Source organism: Triticum aestivum, chromosome 1D, assembly GCF_018294505.1.
Source record: "Triticum aestivum cultivar Chinese Spring chromosome 1D, IWGSC CS RefSeq v2.1, whole genome shotgun sequence".
Lineage (NCBI taxonomy): Eukaryota > Viridiplantae > Streptophyta > Magnoliopsida > Poales > Poaceae > Triticum > Triticum aestivum.
The window spans coordinates 52442146-52466843 of record NC_057796.1 but is presented as its reverse complement, the minus strand read 5'-3'; the positions used below and the strand labels follow the sequence as shown (position 1 = coordinate 52466843).

General features: G+C 43.7%; 1 long non-coding RNA gene across 1 annotated transcript; it reads left to right on the top strand.

Moving 5' to 3' along the window:
- Positions 1-19328: 19328 nt before the first annotated feature.
- Positions 19329-24124, top strand: LOC123180225 (uncharacterized). The gene is made up of 3 exons (XR_006490781.1): positions 19329-21675; positions 21900-22625; positions 22749-24124. It is a non-coding gene; the product is annotated as an uncharacterized lncRNA (long non-coding RNA).
- The last annotated feature ends 574 nt before the right edge of the window (positions 24125-24698 follow it).

The following is a 24698-nucleotide window of genomic DNA, read 5'->3' as shown; positions in this document are numbered from 1 at the left end:
CTTCTTCTCTTTTTTTCCTTCTTTTTTCCTCTTCTTATTTATTTCTCCACTTCTTCCTCTCCTCTTCTTCTCCTTCTTCCTTTTCTTATTTTCCTTTTTCCTCTCCTTCTTTTTCTTCCTTCTTCCTTCTTCCTCTTTCCTTCCTTTTCATTATTTTACTTTTTCCTCTCCGATCCACTAACCTAGAATCTACTATCCTAAAATGCACTAACCTTAAATATGCACATAAAATGCACTAAATCAACTAACCTTAAATGTAACTTTTGCAACACAATTTTTTTTCTAAATATGCACATATATATGAAGATATATTTACATAAATTAACAAAAAAAATTCTATGAGCAAAAAAAGTCATACATCAATGCATACATATCCATGGATCATACATACATCTGCATATATATAAATATACATACAACATCCATATATACATACATCAATGAATTACAAAAAAGTGTACGAAAAAAAACTAGAGTGCAGGCCGGGGCGGTGGCGCGCGGCATAGCAGAGCAGGCCGGGGCGGTGGCGGCGGCGCGCGGCAAGCAGAGCAGGCAGGGGCGGCGGCGCGGGGGAAGGGAGGGGGCTCACTGCGCGGCGGCGACGAGGCGCGGCAGAGGGCGACGACGGCGAGGTCGGGGCAGAGGGCGGCCACGTCGGGGCAAGGGTGGCGTGGGGCAGCGACGGGGTCGGCGCGGCGTGAGACGGCGTTGGAGGGGCGCGGGACGGCGTGCGGCGACGACGGCGACGGCGAGGCAGAGGGCAGCCTGGCGGCGTCGTCGGGCGGGATCGAAGAACTGAACGAAAATTTTCACAAGCGCTGTTTATATAGACAAAGCATTGGTCCCGGTTGGTGGCACTAACCGGGACCAATGCCCCCTTTAGTCCCGGTTGGTGCCACCAACCGGGACCAAAGGTCTCTTTTCAGCAGCCCAAAGGGCGGGAAGCAGAGGCCTTTGGTCCCGGTTGGTGGCACCAACCGGTACCAAAGGAGAGCATTGGTCCTGGTTTGTGGCACTAACCGGTACCAAAGGTGGGCATTGGTCCCGGTTCATGCCACCAACCGGGACCAATGGCCTTGCACAGCGGCGTGGTGGTGGGAGTTTAGTCCCACCTCGCTAGTTGAGAGCGCCGAACACCTGTTTATAAGCTTCGTTGCCTCCTCTCTCTCGAACTCCTCTGATCTGCAGGCCTATGGGCCTAATCTGACACTATTTGCCTGTGGGCCTGCTGGGCCTTCTGTGGGCCTGAATCCTGGCCCAACTAGCTAGGTTTCTAGTCGTATTCAGACCGTGGTGGCCCAGTAGGTGGCATTTTTTATTTTTTCCAGTTTTTTGTTTTCTTTGTTGCTTTATTTTTTATTTTGTTTATACTTACAACAAAATACTTACTGTTGCTATTTTTATTTATTTTATTAAGGTTTATTTATTTTATTTTATTATAATTTATTTTATTTTACTTTGTCTTATTTTCTTTCTACTTATTTATTTCATAAAATTTTATTTTATTTCATTTTATTTTGTTTCTACTTATTTATTTTATTTTATTTTATTTTGTTTTCTTTTGTTTCTACTTATTTATTTCATAAAAACTTATTCTATTTTATTTTGTTTATACTTATTTATTTTATTTTCTTTTTTGCTTTTTGTATTTATTTTATTAAAATTCTTTTTGATTTTAATGTTTTGAACAGAAAATACTTTGATAATTTTAGTTGCATAAATTCTTTGTAATTTTAGTTTCAATAATACTAGAGGTTTATAAAATGCAACATTCAAAGCATTTCAACAGGCATTTCAACAAAACATTCAAAGCATTTCAACAAAACGGACAATCTGTTTCGAGATATCAGGGTTTCACACGGAAACTCGTCTGTTACAACAGGCATTTCAAATGAACTAGGAAAAGGTTGAAAGTTGGCATGGTATCATCATAATAGTTGTGGAGAGAAAGTCTTCACTTTTTCTTCGGTTGTGTCCTTTACTTATTGCGCCGTAACCATGGATAATCTTCATCGTTTATCAGGATGCTTGGGTCAGCCTTGACTTTGAAGGGAGGAATTTCATGAAACTTTTCATAATCTTCGGACATGTCTGTCTTGCCCTCCACTCCCACGATGTCCCTTTTTCCTGAAAGAACTATGCGGCGCTTTGGCTCATCATATGATGTATTCGCTTCCTTATCTTTTCTTTTTCTCGGTTTGTAGACATGTCCTTCACATAGATAACCTGTGCCACATCATTGGCTAGGACGGACGGTTCGTTAGTGTACCCAAGATTGTTCAGATCCACTGTTGTCATTCCATACTGTGGGTCTACCTGTACCCCGCCTCCTGACAGATTGACCCATTTGCACTTAAACAAAGGGACCTTAAAATCATGTCTGTAGTCATGTTCCCATATTTCCACTATGTAACCATAATATGTGTCATTTCCCCTCTCGGTTGCTGCATCAAAGCGGACACCGCTGTTTTGATTGGTGCTCTTTTGATCTTGGGCGATCGTGTAAAATGTATTCCCATTTATCTCGTATCCTTTGTAAGTCAATACAGTCGAAGATGGTTCCCTGGACAACAAGTACAGCTCATCACAAACAGCACCTCTGAGACGTGTTTCCAACCAACTGCTGAAAGTCCTGATGTGTTCACATGTAATCCAGTCGTCACACTGCTCCGGGTGTTTGGAGCGCAGACTGTTCTTGTGTTCATCGACATACGGGTCACCAAGGTAGAGTTCTGTAGGACTGTGTAGTGTGCTTGAGACCAAGAATGCCCGTCCCTGCATATTATTGAGTCCCCTCCAAGCGTGCTTTTTCCAGTCATTCTCCCCTCATACTGCGATTTAGGGAGACCTGTCTTCTTAAGGCCAGGAATGAAGTCAACACAAAACCCAATGACATCCTCTGTTTGATGGCCCATGGAGATGCTTCCTTCTGGCCTAGCGCGGTTACGAACATATTTCTTTAGGACTCCCATGAACCTCTCAAAGGGGAACATATTGTGTAGAAATACAGGCCCCAGAATGACAATGTCGTCGACTAGATGAACTAGGACGTGCGTCATGATATTGAAGAAGGATGGTGGGAACACCAGCTCGAAACTGACAAGACATTGCGCCACATCACTCCTTAGCCTTGGTATGATTTCTGGATCGATCACCTTCTCAGAGATTGCATTGAGGAATGCACATAGCTTCATAATGGCCAATCGGACGTTTTCCGGTAGAAGCCCCCTCAATGCAACCGGAAGCAGTTGCCTCATAATCATGTGGCAGTCATGAGACTTTAGGTTCTGGAACTTTTTCTCTGGCATATTTATTATTCCCTTTATATTCGACGAGAAGCCAGCCGGGACCTTCATACTGAGCAGGCATTCAAAGAATATTTCCTTCTCTTCTTTGGTAAGAGCGTAGCTGGCAGGACCTTCATACTGCTTTGGAGGCATGCCGTCTTTTTGTGCAAACGTTGCAGGTCCTCCCGTGCCTCAGGTGTATCTTTTGTCTTCCCATACACGCCCAAGAAGCCTACCAGGTTCACGCAAAGGTTCTTTGTCACATGCATCACGTCGATTGAAGAGCGGACCTCTAGAACTTTCCAGTAGGGTAGGTCCAAAAATATAGATTTCTTCTTCCACATGGGTGCGTGTCCCTCGGCGTCATTCGGAACAGCTAGTCCGCTGGGACCCTTTCCAAAGATTATGTGTAAATCATTGACCATAGCAAGTACGTGATCACCGGTACGCATGGCGGGCTTCTTCCGGTGATCTGCCTCGCCTTTGAAATGCTTGCCTTTCTTTCGACATTAATGGTTGGTCGGAAGAAATCGACGATGGCCCAGGTACACATTCTTCCTGCATTTGTCCAGGTATATACTTTCGGTGTCAGCTAAACAGTGCGTGCATGCATGGTATCCCTTGTTTGTCTATCCTGAAAGGTTACTGAGAGCGGGCCAATCGTTGATGGTTACAAATAGCAACGCGTGCAGGTTAAATTCCTCCTGTTTGTGCTCATCCCACACATGTACACCGTTTCCATTCCACAGCTGTAAAAGTTCTTCAACTAATGGCCTTAGGTACACATCAATGTCGTTGACGGGTTGCTTAGGGCCTTGGATGAGAATTGGCATCATAATGAACTTCCGCTTCATGCACATCCAAGGAGGAAGGTTATACATACATAGAGTCACAGGCTAGGTGCTGTGATTGCTGCTCTGCTCCCCGAAAGGATTAATGCCATCCGTGCTTAAACCAAACCATACGTTCCTTGGGTCACCTGCAAACTCAGCCCAGTACTTTCTCTCGATTTTTCTCCACTACGACCCATCAGCGGGTGCTCTCAACTTCCCGTCTTTATTACAGCCCTCTCTGTGCCATCGCATCAACTTGGCATGCTCTTCGTTTCTGAACAGACGTTTCAACCGTGGTATTATAGGAGCATACCACATCACCTTCGCAGGAACCCTCTTCACATTTGGGGTACAACCCTTTTTTGTGATCCTCTAACATGTGATCGAACTTCAGCTTCTCCTTTTGACTTTCGCACTGTGTCCTTGCATCGACAATGACCCGACGGAGATCATCATCATCGGGCACATCGTCTGGTTCCTCTTGATCTTCAGCAGCTTCCCCCGTTGCAGCATCACGGTATTCAGGGGGCACATAGTTGTCATTGTCCTCTTCTTCTTCGCTGTCTTCCATCATAACCCATATTTCTCCATGCCTCGTCCAAACATTATAGTGTGGCATGAAACCCTTATAAAGCAGGTGGGTGTGAAGGATTTTCCGGTCAGAGTAAGACTTCGTATTCCCACAATTAGGGCATGGACAACACATAAAACCATTCTGCTTGTTTGCCTCAGCCACTTCGAGAAAATTATGCACGCCCTTAATGTACTCTGAGGTGTGTCTATCACCGTACATCCATTGCCGGTTCATCTGCGTGCATTATATATAATTATGTGTGTCAAAAGTAAGAAAATTAGACAAGTATCTATCTAAAGTAAGAATTCTTTTTCTTTCAGAAAGAAGATAAGAACAAGAGGCTCACCATGGTGGTGCCGGCGACGAGATCGGCGCGGGCGATCGACGGCGGTGAAGATGGGGACGGGGTGTGGCGGACCGCTAAACCTAGACAAATCTCGGAAAAAATGGAGCTCGGAGGTCGAGCTTCGAGAGGAGAAAGCTTAACTAGGGTGGCTCGGGCATTTCATTGAACACCTCATGTGCATAGGAGGTGAGCTAGAGCACCCAAATGCCCAAATGCCCTCCCCTCGCCGGCCAAAAAAACAGAGTAGTGTGGATTGCTCTGCTCGCCGGCGAGGGGGTATATATAGGCAACTCATTTGTCCCGGTTTGTGGCTGGAACCGGGACTAAAGGCCACCCTTCTGTCCCGGTTCTAGGCATGAACCGGGCCCAATGGCTGTGGGCCAGGAGCGAGGCCCATTGGTCCCGGTTCGTGCCTAGAACCAGGACAAATGGGTCCACATAAGCCGGGACAAATGCCTCCCGAGGCCCGGCCGGGCCCCTGGGTGCATGAACCGGGACGTATGCCCCCCCATGGGTCCCGGTTCTTAAGTGAACCGGGACTAATGGGCTTGGCAGGATCCAACCAAAGCCATGTTTTCTACTAGTGCTAGTAGTGTTGATTACTCCTTGTAGTTGATGCTAGTTGGTTTATTTGGTGGAAGATCATATGTTCAGATCCATTATGCATATTAATACCCCTCTGATTATGAACATGAATATGCTTTGTGAGTAGTTACATTTGTTCCTGAGGACATGGGAGAAGTCTTGCTATAAGTAGTCATGTGAATTTGGTATTCGTTCGATATTTTGATGAGATGTATGTTGTCTTTCCTCTAGTGGTGTCATGTGAACGTCGACTACATGACACTTCACCATTATTTGGGCCTAGGGGAAGGCATTGGGAAGTAATAAGTAGATGATGGGTTGCTAGAGTGACAGAAGCTTAAACCCTAGTTTATATGTTGCTTCGCAAGGGGCTGATTTGGATCCATATGTTTCATGCTATGGTTAGATTTACCTTAATACTTCTGTTGTAGTTGTGGATGCTTGCAATAGTGGTTAATCATAAATGGGATGTGATACGTCTCCAACGTATCTATAATTTTTTATTGTTCCATGCTATTATATATTTTGTTTTGGATGTTTAATGGGATTATTTATACACTTTTATATTATTTTTGGGACGAACCTATTAACCGGAGGCCTAGCCCAAATTGCTGTTTTTTTGCCTATTTCAGTGTTTCGCAGAAAAAGAATATCAAACGGAGTCCAAACGGAATGAAACCTTTGGAAGCGTGATTTTTGGAACAAACGTGATCCAGAGGACTTGGAGTGGACGTCAAGCAACCAACAAGGAGGCCACGAGGCAAGGGGCGCGCCCTCCACCCTCGTGGGCCCCTTGTGGCTCCACCGACCTACTTCTTCCTCCTATATATACCTACGTACCCCCAAACCATCGAAGAGCACCACGAAAACCTAATTCCACCGCCGCAACCTTCTGTATCCGTGAGATCCCATCTTGGGGCCTTTTCCGGCGTCCTGCCGGAGGGGGCATTGATCACGGAGGGCTTCTACATCAACACCATAGCCTCGCCGATGATGTGTGAGTAGTTTACCTCATACCTTCGGGTCCATAGTTATTAGGTAGATGGCTTCTTCTCTCTCTTTGGATCTCAATACAAAGTTCTCCTCGATTCTCTTGGAGATTTATTCGATGTAATCTTCTTTTGCGCTGTGTTTGTCGAGATCCGATGAATTGTGGGTTTATGATCAAGATTATCTATGAACAATATTTGAATCTTCTCTAAATTCTTTTATGTATGATTGGTTATCTTTGCAAGTCTCTTCGAATTATCAGTTTGGTTTGGCCTACTAGATTGATCTTTCTTGCAATGGGAGAAGTGCTTAGATTTGGGTTCAATCTTGCGGTGCTCGATCCCAGTGATAGTAGGGGAAACAGCACGTATTGTATTGTTGCCATCGAGGATAAAAAGATGGGGTTTATATCATATTGCATGAGTTTATCCCTCTACATCATGTCATCTTGCTTAAAGCGTTACTCCGTTCTTATGAACTTAATACTCTAGATGCATGCTGGATAGCAGTCGATGTGTGGAGTAATAGTAGTAGATGCAGGCAGGAGTCGGTCTACTTGTCACGGACGTGATGCCTATATACATGATCATACCTAGATATTCTCATAATTATGCTCAATTCTATCAATTGCTCGACAGTAATTTGTTCACCCACCGTAATACTTATGCTATCTTGAGAGAAGCCACTAGTGAAACCTATGGCCCCCGGGTCTATTTTCCATCATATTAATCTTCCGTCAACAAGCTATTTCTATCTTTGTTTACTTTGCAATCTTTACTTTCAATCTTTATCATAAAAATACCAAAAAAATTATCTTATCAGATCTCACTTTTGCAAGTGGCCGTGAAGGGATTGACAACCCCTTTATCGCGTTGGTTGCAAGGTTCTTGTTTGTTTGTGTAGGTGCAAGGGACTTGAGCGTGGCCTCCTACTGGATTGGTACCTTGGTTCTCAAAAACTGAGGGAAATACTTACGCTACTTTGCTGCATCACCCTTTCCTCTTCAAGGGAAAACCAACCGTAGTGCTCAAGAGGTAGCAAGAAGGATTTCTGGCGCCGTTGCCGGGGAGTCTACGCACAAGTCAACATACTAAGTACCCATCATAAAATATTATCCCTCGCATTACATTATTTGCCATTTGCCCCTCGTTTTCCTCTCCCCCACTTCACCCTTGCCGTTTTATTCGCCCTCTTTTCCGTTCGCCTCTTTTTCGCTTGCTTCTTGTTTGCTCGTGTGTTGGATTGCTTTCTTGTCACAATGGCTCAAGATAATACTAAATTGTGTGACTTTGCCAATACCAACAATAATGATTTTCTTAGCACTCCAATTGCTCCTCTTACCGAAGCTGAATCTTGTGAAATTAATGCTGCCTTGCTGAATCTTGTTATGAAAGACCAATTCACCGGCCTTCCTAGTGAAGATGCCGCTACCCATCTAAATAGCTTTGTTGATTTGTGTGATGAAGAAAGATGTGGATAATGATATTGTTAAATTGAAGCTATTTCCGTTTTCTCTTAGAGATCACGCTAAAACTTGGTTTTCGTCTTTGCCTAAAAATAGTATTGATTCTTGGAATAAGTGCAAAGATGATTTTATCTCTAAGTATTTCCCTCCCGCTAAGATCATCTCCCTTAGAAACGATATTATGAATTTTAAGCAACTTGATCATGAACATGTTGCACAAGCTTGGGAGAGGATGAAATTAATGATACATAATTGCCCTACTCATGGTTTGAATTTGTGGATGATTATACAAAAAATTTATGCCGGATTGAATTTTGCTTCTAGAAATATTTTAGATTCGGCCGCGGGAGGCACTTTTATGGAAATCACTTTAGGAGAAGCTACTAAACTCCTAGATAATATTATGGTTAATTATTCTCAATGGCACACTGAAAGATCTATTAGTAAAAAGGTGCATGCAATTGGAGAAATTAATGTTTTGAGTGGAAAGATGGATGAACTTATGAAGCTGTTTGCTAATAAAAGTGTTGCTTCTGATCCTAATGATATGCCTTTGTCTACCTTGATTGAGAATAATAATGAATCTATGGATGTGAATTTTGTTGGTAGGAATAATTTTGGTAACAACGCTTATAGAGGAAACTTTAATCCTAGACCGTACCCTAGTAATTCCCCTAATAATTATGGTAATTCCTACAACAACTCTTATGGAAATTTTAATAAGTTGCCCTCTAATTTTGAGACTAGTGTTAAAGAATTTATGATTTCTCAAAAGAATTCAATGCTTTGCTTGAAGAAAAATTGCCTAAGATTGATGAATTGACTAGGAACGTGGATAGAATTTCCCTTGATGTTGATTCTCTGAAACTTAGATCTATTGCACCTAAGCATGATATCAATGAGTCTCTCAAAGCCATGAGAATTTCCATTGATGAGTGCAAGGAAAGAACCGCTAGGATGCGTGCTAAGAAAGATTGCTTTGTGAAGGCGTGTTCTTCTAGTTTTTATGAGAATAAAGATAAAGATCTAAAAGTTATTGATGTGTCCCCTATTAAATCCTTGTTTTGCAATATGAATCTTGATGATGATGGGACTAGAGATGAGTCAACTTTAGTTAGAAGGCGTCCCAAAAATTCGGAGTTTTTAGATCTTGATGCTAAAATTGGTAAAAGTAGGATTGAAGTGGTTAAAACTTTAGATAGCAATGAACCCACTATCTTGGATTTCAAGTAATTTAATTATGATAATTTTTCTTTGATAGATTGTATTTCCTTGTTGCAATCCGTGCTAAATACTCCTCATGCTTATAGTCAAAATAAAGCTTTTACTAAACATATCGTTGATGCTTTGATGCAATCTTATGAAGAAAAACTTGAGTTGGAAGTTTCTATCCCTAGAAAACTTTATGATGAATGGGAACCTACAATTAAAATTAAAATTAATGATCATGAATGCCATGCTTTGTGTAATTTGGGTGCTAGTGTTTCCACGATTCCAAAAACTTTGTGTGATTTGTTAGGTTTCCGTGAATTTGATGATTGTTCTTTAAACTTGCACCATGCGGATTCCACCATTAAGAAACCTATGGGAAGAATTAATGATGTTCTTATTGTTGCAAATAGGAATTATGTGCCCGTAGATTTCATTGTTCTTGATATAGATTGCAATCCTTCATGTCCTATTATTCTTGGTAGACCTTTCCTTAGAACGATTGGTGCAATCATTGATATGAAGGAAGGGAATATTAGATTCCAATTTCCGTTAAGGAAAGGCATGGAACACTTCCCTAGAAAGAAAATTAAATTACCATATGAATCTATTATGAGAGCACCTATGGATTGCCTACCAAAGATGGCAATACCTAGATCTATCCTCGCTTTTATGCCTAGCTAGGGGCGTTAAACGATAGCGCTTGTTGGGAGGCAACCCAATTTATTTTAGTTTTTTGCTTTTTGGTTCTGTTTAGGAATAAATAATCCATCTAGCTTCTGTTTAGATGTGGTTTTGTGTTTTAATTAGTGTTTGTGCCAAGTTAAACCTAAAGGATCTTCTTGGATGATAGTTATTTGATCTTGCTGAAAATTCCAGAAACTTTCTGTTCACGAAAACAATTGTTAAAAATCACCAGAACGTGATAAAATACTGATTCCAATTGCAGTAGATCAATAAACAAATTATCTAGATCGTACTATTTTGGTAGAATTTTTAGAGTTCCAGAAGTTTGCGTTAGTTACAGATTACTACAGACTATTCTGTTTTTGACAGATTCTGTTTTTCGCGTGTTGTTTGCTTATTTTAATGAATCTATGGCTAGTAATGGAGTTTATGAACCATAGAAAAGTTGGAATACAGTAGGTTTAACACCAATATAAATAAATAATGAGTTCATTACAGTACCTTGAAGTGGTGTTTTGTTTTCTTTCGCTAACGGAGCTCACGAGATTTTCTGTTAAGTTTTGTGTTGTGAAGTTTTCAATTTTTGGGTAAAGATTTAATGGATTATGGAACAAGGATTGGCAAGAGCCTAAGCTTGGGGATGCCCATGGCACCCCAAGGTAAAATTCAAGGATAACCAAAAGCTTAAGCTTGGGGATGCCCCGGAAGGCATCCCCTCTTTCGTCTTCGTCTATCGGTAACTTTACTTGGAGCTATATTTTTATTCACCACATGATATGTGTTTTGCTTGGAGCGTCTTGTATGATTTGAGTCTTTGCTTTTTAATTTGTCACAATCATCCTCGCTGTACACACCTTTTGAGAGAGATACACATGATTCGGAATTTGTTAGAATACTCTATGTGCTTCACTTATATCTTTTGAGCTATATAGTTTTTGCTCTAGTGCTTCACTTATATCTTTTAGAGCATGGTGGTGGTTGTATTTTATAGAAATTATTGATCTCTCATGCTTCACTTATATTATTTTGAGAGTCTTAAAAAGCATGGTAATTTGCTTTAATTGTGAAATTAATCTTCCATATTGAGTTCATTGAATATCATGAGAAGTTTGATACTTGATAAGTGTTTTGAGATATAAAGGTGGTAATATTAGAGTGTGCTAGTTGAGTAATTGTGAAATTGAGAACTACTTGTGTTAAAGTTGGCAAGTCCCGTAGCATGCACGTATGGTAAAATTTGTGTGACAATTTTGACACATAACGTGTTCTTTTATTGCTTTTCTTATGAGTGGCGGTCGGGGACGAGCGATGGTCTTTTCCTACAAATATATCCCTCTAGGGGCATGCGTAGTAGTACTTTTCTTTGAGGGCTAATAAACTTTTGCAATAAGTATATGAGTTCTTTATGACTAATGTGAGTCCATGGATTATACGCACTCTCAACCTTCCACAATTTTCTAGCCTCTACGGTACCGCGCATTGCCCTTTCTCACCTTGAGAGTTGGTGCAAACTTCGTCGGTGCATCCAAACCCCGTGATATGATACGCTCTATCACACATAAACCTCCTTATATCTTCCTCAAAACAGCCACCATACCTACCTATCATGGCATTTCCATAGCCATTCCGAGATATATTGCCATGCAACTTTCCACCGTTCCGTTTATTATGACACGCTTCATCATTGTCATATTGCTTTGCATGATCATGTAGTTAACATCGTATTAGTGGCAAAGCCACCATTCATAACTTTCATACATGTCACTCTTGATTCATTGCATATCCCGGTACACTGCCAGAGGCATTCACATAGAGTCATATTTTGTTCTAAGTATTGAGTTGTAATTCTTGAGTTATAAGTAATAAAAGTGTGATGATCATCATTATTAGAGCATTGTCCCACGTGAGGAAAGGATGATGGAGACTATGATTCCCCCGCAAGTCGGGATGAGATTCCGGACTAAATAAAAAAGGAAAAAAAGAGGCCAAAGAAAAAAAGTGAAGGCCCAAGAAAAAAAAGAGAAAAATGAGAGAAAAAGAGAGAAGGGACAATGTTACTATCCTTTTTCCACACTTGTGCTTCAAAGTAGCACCGCGATCTTCATGATAGAGAGTCTCCTATGTTGTGACTTTCATATACTAGTGGGAATTTTTCATTATAGAACTTGGCTTGTATATTCCAATGATGGGCTTCCTCAAAATGCCCTAGGTCTTCGTGAGCAAGCAAGTTGGATGCACACCCACTTAGTTTCTTTTGTTGAGCTTTCATATATTTATAGCTCTAGTGCATCCGTTGCATGACAATCCCTACTCCTCTCATTGACATCAATTGATGGGCATCTCCATAGCCTATTGATTAGCCGCGTCGATGTGAGACTTTCTACCTTTTTGTCTTCTCTCATAACCCCCATCATTATACTTTACTCCACCCATAGTGTTATATCCATGGCTTGCGCTCATGTATTGCGTAAGGGTTGAAAAGGCTGAAGCACGTTAAAAAGTCTGAACCAATTTCTCGGCTTGTCATCGGGGTTATGCATGATGAGAACGTTTGTGTGACGATATTGAAACATTGCCTAACTATATGATTTTGTAGGGATAAGCTTTCTTTGGCTATGTTATTTTGATAAGACATAACTGCTTGGTTAGCATGTTTGAAGTATTATTGTTTTTATGTCAACATTAAACTTTTATCTTGAATCTTTCGGATCTGAATATTCATGCCACAATAAAAAGAATTACATTGAAAATTATGCTAAGAAGCATTCCACATCAAAAATTCTGTTTTTATCATTTACCTACTCGAGGACGAGCAGGAATTAAGCTTGGGGATGCTTGATACGTCTCCAACGTATCTATAATTTTTGATTGTTCCATGCTATTATATATTCTGTTTTGGATGTTTAATGGGCTTATTTATACACTTTTATATTATTTTTGGGACTAACCTATTAACCGGAGGCCCAGCCCAAATTGTTGTTTTTTGCCTATTTCAGTGTTTCGTAGAAAAAGAATATCAAACGGAGTACAAACGGAATAAAACCTTCGGGAGCGTGATTTTTGGAACAAACGTGATCCAGAGGACTTGGAGTGGACATCAAGCAACCAACAAGGAGGCCACGAGGCAGGGGGCGCGCCTACCCCCTGGGCGCGCCCTCCACCCTCGTGGGCCCCTCGTGGCTCCACCGACCTACTTCTTCCTCCTATATATACTTACGTACCCCCAAACCATTGAAGAGCACCACGAAAACCTAATTCCACCGCCGCAACCTTCTGTACCCGTGAGATCCCATCTTGGGGCCTTTTCCGGCGTCCTTCCGGAGGGGGCATTGATCACGGAGGGCTTCTACATCAACACCATGATGTGTGAGTAGTCTACCTCAGACCTTCGGGTCCATAGTTATTAGCTAGATGGCTTCTTCTCTCTCTTTGGATCTCAATACAAAGTTCTCCTCGATTCTCTTGGAGATCTATTCGATGTAATCTTCTTTTGCGGTGTGTTCGTCGAGATCCGATGAATTGTGGGTTTATGATCAAGATTATCTATGAACAATATTTGAATCTTCTCTGAATTCTTTTATGTACGATTGGTTATCTTTGCAAGTCTCTTCGAATTATCAGTTTGGTTTGGCCTACTAGATTGATCTTTCTTGCAATGGGAGAAGTGCTTAGCTTTGGGTTCAATCTTGCGGTGCTCGATCCCAGTGACAGTAGGGGAAACGACACGTATGGTATTATTGCCATCGAGGATAAATATCATATTGCATGAGTTTATCCCTCTACATCATGTCATCTTGCTTAAAAAGTTACTTCGTTCTTATGAACTTAATACTCTAGATGCATGCTGGATAGCGGTCGATGTGTGGAGTAATAGTAGTAGATGCAGGCAGGAGTCAGACTACTTGTCACGGACGTGATGCCTATATACATGATCATACCTAGATATTCTCATAACTATGCTCAACTCTATCAATTGCTCGATAGTAATTTGTTCACCCACCGTAATACTTATGCTATCTTGAGAGAAGCCACTAGTGAAACCTATGGCCCCCGGGTCTATTTTCCATCATATTACTCTTCCGTTAACAAGCTATTTCTATCTTTGTTTACTTTGCAATCTTTACTTTCAATCTTTATCATAAAAATACCAAAAATATTATCTTATCATCTCTATCAGATCTCACTTTTGCAAGTGTCCATGAAGGGATTGACAACCCCTTTATCGCGTTGGTTGCAAGGTTCTTATTTGTTTGTGTAGGTGCAAGGGACTTGAGCGTGGCCTCCTACTGGATTGATACCTTGGTTCTCAAAAACTGAGGGAAATACTTATGCTACTTTGCTGCATCACCCTTTCCACTTCAAGGGAAAACCAACGCAGTGCTCAAGAGGTAGCAGGATGCTTGTCCATGGAAGGGCAGTACCCAAGCACCGGTCCACCCACATATCAAATTATCAAAGTACCGAACGCGAATCATATGAACGTGATGAAAACTAGCTTGACGATAATTCCCATGTGTCCTCGGGAGCTTTCCTTTATATAAGAGTTTGTCCAGGCTTGTCCTTTGCTACAAAAAGGATTGGACCATCTTGTTGCACCTTATTTACTTTCATTACTTGTTGCTCGTTACAATTTACCTTATCACAAAACTATCTGTTACCGATAATTTCAGTGCTTGCAGAAAATACCTTGCTGAAAACCGCTTATCATTTCTTTCTGCTCCTCGTTGGGTTCGACACTCTTACTTATCGAAAAGGCTACGATAGATCCCCTACACTTGTGGGTCATCAGGGGGGCACCCGAGGTGGGCACAAACCACCAGGGCGCGCCAGGGCCTCCTGGCGCGCCCTGGTGGGTTGTGCCCCCCTCGGGGCACCCCCAGGTGCAACCAGGGCCCATTGCCTTTCTTCTAGCCCATAAAAATTCTCCAAAAAGTTTCGGGGCATTTGGACTCCGTTTGATATTGATTTCCTGCGATGTAAAAAACATGGAAAAAATAGCAACTAGCACTTGGCACTATGTCAATAGGTTAGTACCAAAAATGATATAAAATGACTATAAAATGATTATAAAACATCCAAGACTGATAATAAAACAACATGGAACAATCAAAAATTATAGATACGTTGGAGACGTATCAGCCATGATCATGCACTAACCGCGACAAAATCGAGCTCGCAAACTATACCGACGTTGGCTTCATCGATGGTGTCTATCACCTGGAGCAACCCTATCCACCCCCTCCCAATTATTGTGATCAAGCCGCTCGATGACGCTTTCCATCCCCCCCCCCCCAAGTCTCTACCTCTTTGTTGTCCCAAGCACCGAGTTTGACACCTAGAGCACACATGTTTCCATCCTCACCATAGCACACGGCCTTCCTCGGCCCAACCACAATGTCTCGGAGATTCTCCTCATCCTCCTCGGTATTCTTGCCGAAGGAATCGGCGAGTGAACCCTCCATTCAGTCGCGTCATGGTCGTCTTCCTCACCTCTGGTCAACCACCATCTCACCCCAATCTCCTCCTCCAGCGGCCCTAGCTTCTTCTTTTATGTTTTCTGTAATTGCATCTAGCACTCCTTGTAGGTTTTGGTTGATTTTGCCAAAAGTGATCAAGGAACTAATGTGTATTTAAGTGCATACAAAGGGATTAGACCTGAGGATTTTGTTTTAACCAAGGATTGTGACCCGTAAAATGTTATGGGAATATTGAAGGCTTCGGTGCACCCTTTGATGAATTAGCCGAGGAACTAGAATGTGAAGAGTTAGCTAGTTTATAGTTTCTTTATTATTCTTTGAGTCAATAGGAAAAACTATGCTATTGAGAGGGTCCAAGCGTTACTAAGACAGTGTGTCTTCAGTTGTGCTTAATCGAACCTATTTCTTCAGAGTTGAAGACTTGGAAATTTCCTTTTCAGGCAAAGTCTTCAAGCTTGCGTGCTGAAGGTGATTCTTTAGTACATGTGGGTTTAAATTCTTCGCTGAGGAGTTAGGGAACTGTTGTAAGTTTATCCTACCTTGGGGAATTTGAGAGTTCAAATTTCTGAATGTTGAGATAGCTCGCAACAGCATGTTGGTTGGCACATCCCATCGAACTATCACTTCGGCCCTCGGGTTGCGACCCCGGCTATAAATAGCCCTTGCCTCCACAATAAGTTATTTGGTTGCTCAGCCCGTTTCAAAACAAGTTGTCTGAGCATCCTGTCCTTTCGAAGAATTCGAGTGAATCCCAAGTGGGGAAAAACCCAGAGCCTAAAAACCTAAGTGGTTAAGCATCATTGAAGAAACTGATTGTAGTTCACTGAAGACGTGTTACTGTTGAAGATTGTGCATCTTCCATGCAGTTAGGTGTTCCCAGAACCTCCAACATGTGGACTAACTGAAGAACAAATCTGTGAAAGATTGGAGGTCGCCTTGAAGATCCACCACACGTGATTGGGTGATGTCTAAGTGATCTTAGCTCAAGGAGAACAGGGGGAGTCTTCAGTGACGTCAGAACTCTGTCTCAGCCCCTACAACTAGGCGCAAAGTTGTATCAACAAATCCATTGTCTTCATTATGCTTACAAGTTATAATTTATGCATCCTATGTTTTTTGCATATTCCAAAGAATTGCTTCTCTCCCCTCTCTGAAGATTTTACTAAATACTTCTATATTCCTCTGCGTATCACTATGTTCTGTATTTTGTGATGTTGTGCCGAAATGTGTATGCCTCTTAGTTAGACTATGCTATCCCTTCTATTACTTGGTCGTCATGCTATCCTTTGTACCGATGTCTCCATTTTCAGTTCTGATTACATCCCTACCTAAGGCTTCAGCTTGATTGTTGTATTTTTTTCTTCAGTATTTGCACTATAATTCTTCATACTTCAAAAAAATGTCATAATCTCCCGTTCACTTTCCCCTGTGGTCGATATACTTGATCTTAGAATTGTTATCAAAAAGGTGCTCCCTTGACTATGTGTCTTTTGGTTTAACCGCCTAGAGTTTTTTAGTATGTTAACTATAGGAAGAAACTACCGTGGGTCTACGCACAAGTCCATCTTGGATGGAAGTGACTATCCGTACTAGAAGCACCAAATGTGTCGGCATATCAAAGGCGTCGATGTTGAGCTATGGAGAATTATCTTTGAATGTTTTGTCATCATTGGAGAAGACCTTCTCACTCATGAGGACTGAAGAAATATTAATCGTGATGCACAAGCTCAAGATCTTCTCTGTGATTGCATGACTAAGGAGCAATTTAATCGCATCAACAAGTTGAAACTGCAAAGGGAATTTGGGATGTGATGTTTCAGGTCAATGAAGGTGTTTTCACTCGGTGTGAGACCAGAATGGTCATTCTTCATAGCCTCTTCAATCACTTGAAGAGAAATTACTATGAAAGTGTTCAAAACACATATTGAAGACTACTACTATCACCCATGAGATGCAAGGTCTTGGTACAAGGGACATCACTAATCATGATGTTGTAAAGAAGTTGCCTTAGATCCCTTGATGAATTATTTGATGCTCCTGTCCTCATGATCCAAAGCTTGTTGGACTACAAAACTATAAGGGTCCCAAATGTCCCCGAAAGACTTAATACTCATGAACTGCACATGTACGACGAGAAACCCCAACCTTACCGTCCCAACGAGACGGCGGGAATCTACGTCAGAGCTTAGTTGACTCTGTCTTGACGGAAGAATTCGAGGAGGATCGAAGCCCAAAATACCCAACTTGAAGATGAAGCGCTATCATTCGCTCGAGAGCCGTCCTCAAGGACTAAAAAAATTCCAACCTAAACTACTAGCCAGGGTCGAGGCACTAGGATTTGCCTCCCCATCACCAGCCGCCAGAGCGTCATGCAAAGGAGAAGCTAATCCACGAGCCGACCGGTGAAATTTGAAAGGGAGGTGAACTTTTTCCAGATCTCTATGCATGAGTGAAAGGAAACAACTTTGTGCATGCAGCATATACATCAACATTCATACTACACGATGATGGAAAATTGTGACATGGTCACGCAAGTAAACTGAGACATGAGAGTATCTACGGTCGGGCGTCTTAAACCCGCCTCAAACGCCCGGATGGACAGCCCGGTCAGTAGCCGGTCACAAAAAAGCAACCCAGACGGGCACCTCAAACAGGCCTTAAACGTCTGGCTGACCGACCCCCCTCATATCCATCTCAAATGTAGGGCGGATATGGGGGCGCCTGGACGCGTCTACCACGTCAGACCAGGCCCACGCTAGCCCACCCGATCTCACATATATCCATCCCCATCCGCTCACTGATCAAACCCTAGTCACTTCACTCCACTCCCCTCTGCCTCACAAGCTCCCTCCGGTGACCTCTGGCCTTCTCCGACATGGCGGACAGGGGGTGCGACCACGACAAGTCAAATCCGTCGACTGGGGTGTCGCCCCGTACGGTTTGGAGGAGGCAATGGTCATCCGCATTGCACTCTGTCGCTCCCACGAGGACTGCCCCCGACCGACAGTGGGATCTGTCCGGCATGACTCTATTGTATCGGCGCATCGGGCCCTCGGATCCTCTGGGGAGCCTTCCAATCTTCCTTTCCCCATCACCGGTTCACTAGAGTATGAGTCCTACCGGGATCGGTGGGCCATCGTGGGAAGGAGAGGATGAGGGCTGCCAAGGCCCGACTCGCTGCCGACATGATAGCAGCGGAGGCGGTGCGCTGCAGCAAAGGAGGAAGCCATCCGAGCCCGCACTGTAATGAAGCGGCAACGGAGGAACATGTGCGCCCTCGTCCGAAAGCAGAATCGGGCCTTCCGTGCCATGGCCGGACTGCCCCCCAAGGAAGGAGAAGGAGGACATCGACTGGTCAGACAGCTCCGGCGACGAGTAGATCCAACTCGATTCATACTGTGTCTTCGACCGCTATTTCCGCGAGAAGGACGGCAAGGGCGGCGGGAAAGGCAAGGGGAGCCGTGGATGATCTTCTCCATAGCTGGCATATAGTTAAACATGCCAATTTTTGATATACATACCCTGATGTGGTACGTAGTTGCATGAGTTTGTACGGATTTGAGGTGTGCTAATTGAAGTGTCCGGTTGTGAGAATAGAAATTTGAGGCATGACCGCTTAGTGTTCGCGGACGTGCCCGGGTGCATCCGTGGGTGTTTGAGGGGCCGGATTTGTCAAGTCCGGCTGTAGATGCTTCCCTTATATGCTATGCTAGTACCATTTTAAGATGAAAACACGAAATTTATCCAAATCCAGGGCAACGTGACTCCCATCTTTTCATGCGAGAGGACCAAAGTATAGAATTAGTTCGTTATATTTAAATCAGCTTTGTGTGTAATCGATGCTTGATGCACAAGTGAATTGTGCAAAACGAAGGGAAGAGCTTTTGCTCGGCCGGCCGCTTGTACAAGTTGGCTTGGAAATGACCTCCTCGCTGATGTGCCGCATCTGCCTCCGCCACCGCCGCTCCTCCTCCTCCACCTCACTGATGTGTCGCCTCCGCCTACTCCGGCGCCGCTCCTCCTCCACCTCCACCTCCACCTCCCCGCGCCCACGCCCCTGGTCTCCCCACGCCGCCTTTGCCGCTGCCACACAGCGGGTCAGCGCTGGGACGTTCAGCCCGGAACACGCACACCAACTGTTCGACGAATTGCTACGGCAGGGCACTCCGGTCCCCGATTTCTCGCTGGACGGCTTCCTTGCCGCTCTCGCCCGTGCTACGTCATCGGCGGCCTGCAGAGATGGCCCCGCCCTCGCGCTCGCCCTCTTCAACCGCTTATGCCGAGAAGAAGCTGGCCCGCGGGTGGCGCAGCCCACAATCTTACCTACGGCGTCCTCATGAACTGATGCGTCCGCACTCGTCCGCACTCGGGCTTGTTTTCTTCGGCCGTCTCCTCAGGAGGGGCCTGAAGACAAACACGATTGTCTTCAGCTCCCTCCTCAAGTGCCTCTGTCACGCCAAACGGACAGACGAGGCTGTCAGCGTGCTGCTTCATAGGATGTCTGAGCTTGGTTGTGTGCCTGATGCCTTCTCATACACCATTGTTCTAAGAGCTTATGTGATGGTAGCAGCAGCCAGCGGGTGCTCGACCTGCTCCAGATGATGGAGAAAGGAGAAGGTGTCTGCTCTCCCCTGGCGTGGTGTTATATACCACGGTCATCCACGGCCTCCTTAAGGAAGGGGAAGTAAGCAAGGCATGCAGTCTGTTCGATGAAATGGTGCAGCAAGGGGTTGTGCCTAATGTGGTGACATACAACTCGATTATTGATGCGCTGTGCAAGGCTGGAGCGATGGACAAGACAGAGTTGGTCCTTTCGGCAGATGGTTGATAGTGGCATCTAACCGGATAACGTGACATATACTAGCATGATACACGGATATTCCACGTTGGGCCGGTGGAAAGAAACGGGCAAAATGTTCAGAGAAATGACAAGCCGGGGTATCATACCAGATGTTGTTAGTTGGACCTCATTCATGACCTCCCTCTGCAAGCATGGAAGAAGCAGAGAAGCTACTGGAATTATTGATTACATGTCTGCCAAGGGCCACAAGCCTAATATTGTCTCGTACTCTATTCTGTTTCATGGATATGCTACAGAAGGATGCTTTGATGATATGATTAATCTCCTTGACTCAATGGCAACCAACGGTATTGTTCCCAATCGCCAGATTTTCAGCATTTTAGTTGATGCGTATGCTAAACGTGGAATGATGGATGAAGCTATGCTCATATTTACTGGAATGTGGGAACAAGGAGTGATCCCAGATGTATCCAGATGGGGACAAGGAGTGAGTCCAGAGTCTACAATTTTTAGGCTGGCTGATGCTTTGAACAAGTTCAGTCAGATGATTTCTATTGATATAAAACCGGACACAGTTGTTTATCACTCCCTAATTCAGGGTTTCTGCACACATGGCGATTTGGTGAAAGCAAAGGAGTTGGTTTATGAAATGATAAACAAATACATTCCACCTCCTACCGTTGTGTTCTTCAGTTCAATAATAAATAGTCTATGCAAAGAAGGAAGGGTTACAGATGCACAAGATATCTTCAACTTGGTTGTTGAAATAGGTGAGAGTCCTGATGTCTTTGCTTTTACTTCACTACTTGACAGATATTGCCTAGTCGGCAAAATGGAGAAAGCATCACAAGTTTTGATGCAATGGTATCAGCTGGCATTGAGCCTAATGCATCCACCTAAAGCGTAATGATAACAAATCTTTTGAAAGAAGGATCAGTGGAAGAAGCTGAAAGTTTGTTCTCGTCAATGGAGAAGAGCGGTTGTGCTCCGGACTCTCGTCTTATAAATGATATCAACAGAATATTATTGGAAAAAGGTGAAATTGTCAAGGCTGGAGATTATATGTCTAAAGTTGATGGCAAGGCCATCTCACTTGAAGCTTCGACTACTTCATTATTGAAATGTCTCTTTTCAAGCAAAGGGAAATATCCGGAACAAATAAATTTGCTCCCTGTAAAGTACCAGTTTTTCAATGGAGTCAGTTGATGCCCCGGACTCAGCAGACACACATTGGCATGGTTTGGAGCTCCCTCTCAACGATGTCGACATGAGTTCTCTTCCTACAGACATGAACATCAATACTCACCAAGATCGAGCTGGGTGTTTGGTGCCACCACGGTGTTTTAGCCCAATGCGTGTGGCTGCTGGGCGTGCATCATATGGACATTGCCCATAATTTGCGCCCCATTTCGACTCTCAAGGTTCACATCCTCTTCTCTTAAAAATATGCCAGGGTGTAGTATCCTTTTTATTCTTCTGTTCCTCTTTTGAGATGTTCATGTTTACAGTTAGTTGCATGTATCATTATACAGCAGAAAAACTGCAAGGATCGAAATTATATTTCTAAAGTCAATGGCAAGGCCATCTCACTTGAAGCTTAAACTGCTTTGTGCTTTGTTATTGACGTGTCTCTTTTCAAGTACAGGGAAATATCATGAACAAATTAAACCGCTCTGAAAACTACCGATTTTTCAATGTACTCGGTTGATGCACTGGACTCAGTAGATAGACGTTGGTTTGGTCTGGAGCTCCCTCTCAATGATGTCAACATGTGTCCTCTTCTATGCGCTCACCAAAATCAAGCTGGGTGATGGTGTCACCATGGTGTTCTGGTCTGATGCGTGGACTTTGCCCCTAATCTCCACGCCATTTCCGCGTGCAAGGTTTGTATCCCACCTTCCTCTTAGGAATAGGCTTGGGGTGCTAGTGGGTTCTACGACCTTTACATGACATATATAAGCATATGCCATAGTGAGTTCTGTAACCTTTTGGATCGAGGACGGGCTATAAGGCCTTGAAATTGAGCCATGTCACCTTTATGGGACAAGAGTGCCATTTGAAGTTTCTAGTTTTTGTATGACAATTCAGCCCTAATGTGGCAAAAGTCAGGGGTTATACCATTGCAGCTTTTTGCATCGTGTTGGTTCCACTAGAGGTCTTTTCCCTGATCATTGGCTTTGCCTGTTGATCAAACATAGCTTAACTGTCAGATAGCAATCTTGCCGCAAGCATATTTTTCAGATAACCTCCAACTATCCCTTTCAACGCCAATGGTCGAGCAGAGGCTTCCTCCAGTAGGCACATTGCTGCCATGACCACAGCCTGGATGAAATCTCCAGTAGCCTGACCTCTAGGAAGAGGGTCGTACTAGGTACCCCGCCTTTTCCCTGATCGTTGGCGTTGCCTGTTGATCAAACATAGCTTTTAACTGTCAGAAAGAAATCTTGCCGCGAGCATATTTTTCAGATAACCTCCAACTATTGATTTTACGCAGGGAAATATATTCTGAGCATTTATGGCAATCAAGCACATTTGTAACCAGAAGGTCCATAGCCAGTTAATTAAGATTTGATCACTTGCTAGTCTAGTGAAATCGACAGTTCTTCTTCCCATGATCAACTCAAGTTGAAAAACCATGGAACTGCACATGTCTGTCTTGGTAGTAAGCTATCTAATGTATTCTGGAGCGCATTTCCCATGACCTGAGTTAGTGAATTCAGATGTGTGTCTTTTCCCGACAGGTGCCAAGATGTGCAAGCCTGATGACTTGGATTCAATAGTTGTGTGGGACATCCTCATTCTTATACACCAGCTGAGTGGTATTTGATCAGAAGTGTTATCTCATATGACAACAACTCAACTTATAACCTCCTGATGATGACAATATTGAAAATAATGCTGTAATGTTGTCTGAATATCTCAGTTTTTTGGGCCGAACATGACGTGCTGGAATCCATAGATCTTTCTGTTAATTTATTATGATGTTGATACTGAGCACTGGAACTTGAATGTGTCACTGAAGAAGACTAGCACTTTTACCAGGCAGGTGGTCTGCAAGAGGCCCAGCATCATTACGTCCAGACCACTATATGCCTGGACTGGATGGTGCCTGGAGTTGGCCTGATAGTTGCTTGGTTTGTGGCCTGAGAAAAAAACTGCTTGCCTGGCCTGGTGCTACACCCGAATGATTAGCCTGGTGAGGATAAATAAAGTACGATGCTTAGCCCAGGCAAGGTTATTAGCCTGGACGAGGCGTCCGGTTTGTTGCGCCTGGATGTGCTGCATGCTAGCCTGACACATAAGACAAGGGAGGTACAGTTTGCTTTTTAAATAAAATATTCTTCTAATCATTAAATGGCAGAGTAGGCCAGGGTATGAAGCAAACACCCCCATGCGAGGCTTGCCTGGCCAGGCAAAAATCTTGAACTTTCCAGGAGGCAGCAAAAAAGTTCAGGCATGGAGCCCAGGGTGGCAACCAAACTAGCCCTAATGCCTGCAAGAGGCTCCACAATTCTGATCAGATTCCTCACGGGGACGCTCCATATCGTGCTGAGATGGCGGCGTTCGCGACCACGACCTCCTCGGGCTCCTTCTCGACTTCATCTTCGTCTCGGGATTGAACCACGACGAGAAGCGCTTCATCTTTCAGCACTGTATATGAATCCTCCAACCCCTTTGCCTGTCATATTCTTCTCTTACAATTCACAAAGCCACCCCCTTATCCCCGCTACGAGATGTCCAACCCATGTACATTTTTCAGTACTCCTCCTTTGCCTGCTCAATGGCAGCAAGGGAGAGGAGCGAGTTGTGTCCAGCCTCTTCCGTTTCCTTCCTTGCTGAATGATGATCCTGTATACAGGCCATTAGGAGATTGGCCAAACTCTTTTTCTTTGTGCGGCAAGCGTGATACCTGTGGAAAGAGTGTCATCATGTCGATTTGCTTTCCGGGCCAGGAAACCGGGCTCTGATATTTGGAAGGCCCGCTTCTCTGAAGATGTATGCCCTCGGGGAGCAGGTGATGTGTCGCGCCCTAGAGGTTTGGACTTCTGTACGTCGCCTTGGCCTCTGGTCTGCTGATCAGAACTGCATTTGCACTCCGAACTGTGTCTATGACAGATGGCGGTAGTGCAACCAGTAGGACTAGTGATCTGTTGGTGACATGTCAACTACTGCTGTTTGGAATGTCTTTTTTCTTGCTCCAGCATTCTTATAAATGGTTTTTGAGTTGGGCATGATGAAAGCGGGTACAATGGCACTACTTAGAAGCTATTATGTCCTGTCTTGGCTTTAGCAATAAGCTTGTGCGACTGATGACTCCCTCCATCCCTGGCATCGCCAAGACTAATGGGTAAGTTTTGTCGCATCTTAATCGAACCGCATGCGGAGCTCGGCTCCTAAGAAAATAATAAGAAATATCTAGTTTTGTTTCATAAGTGGCGAGCCA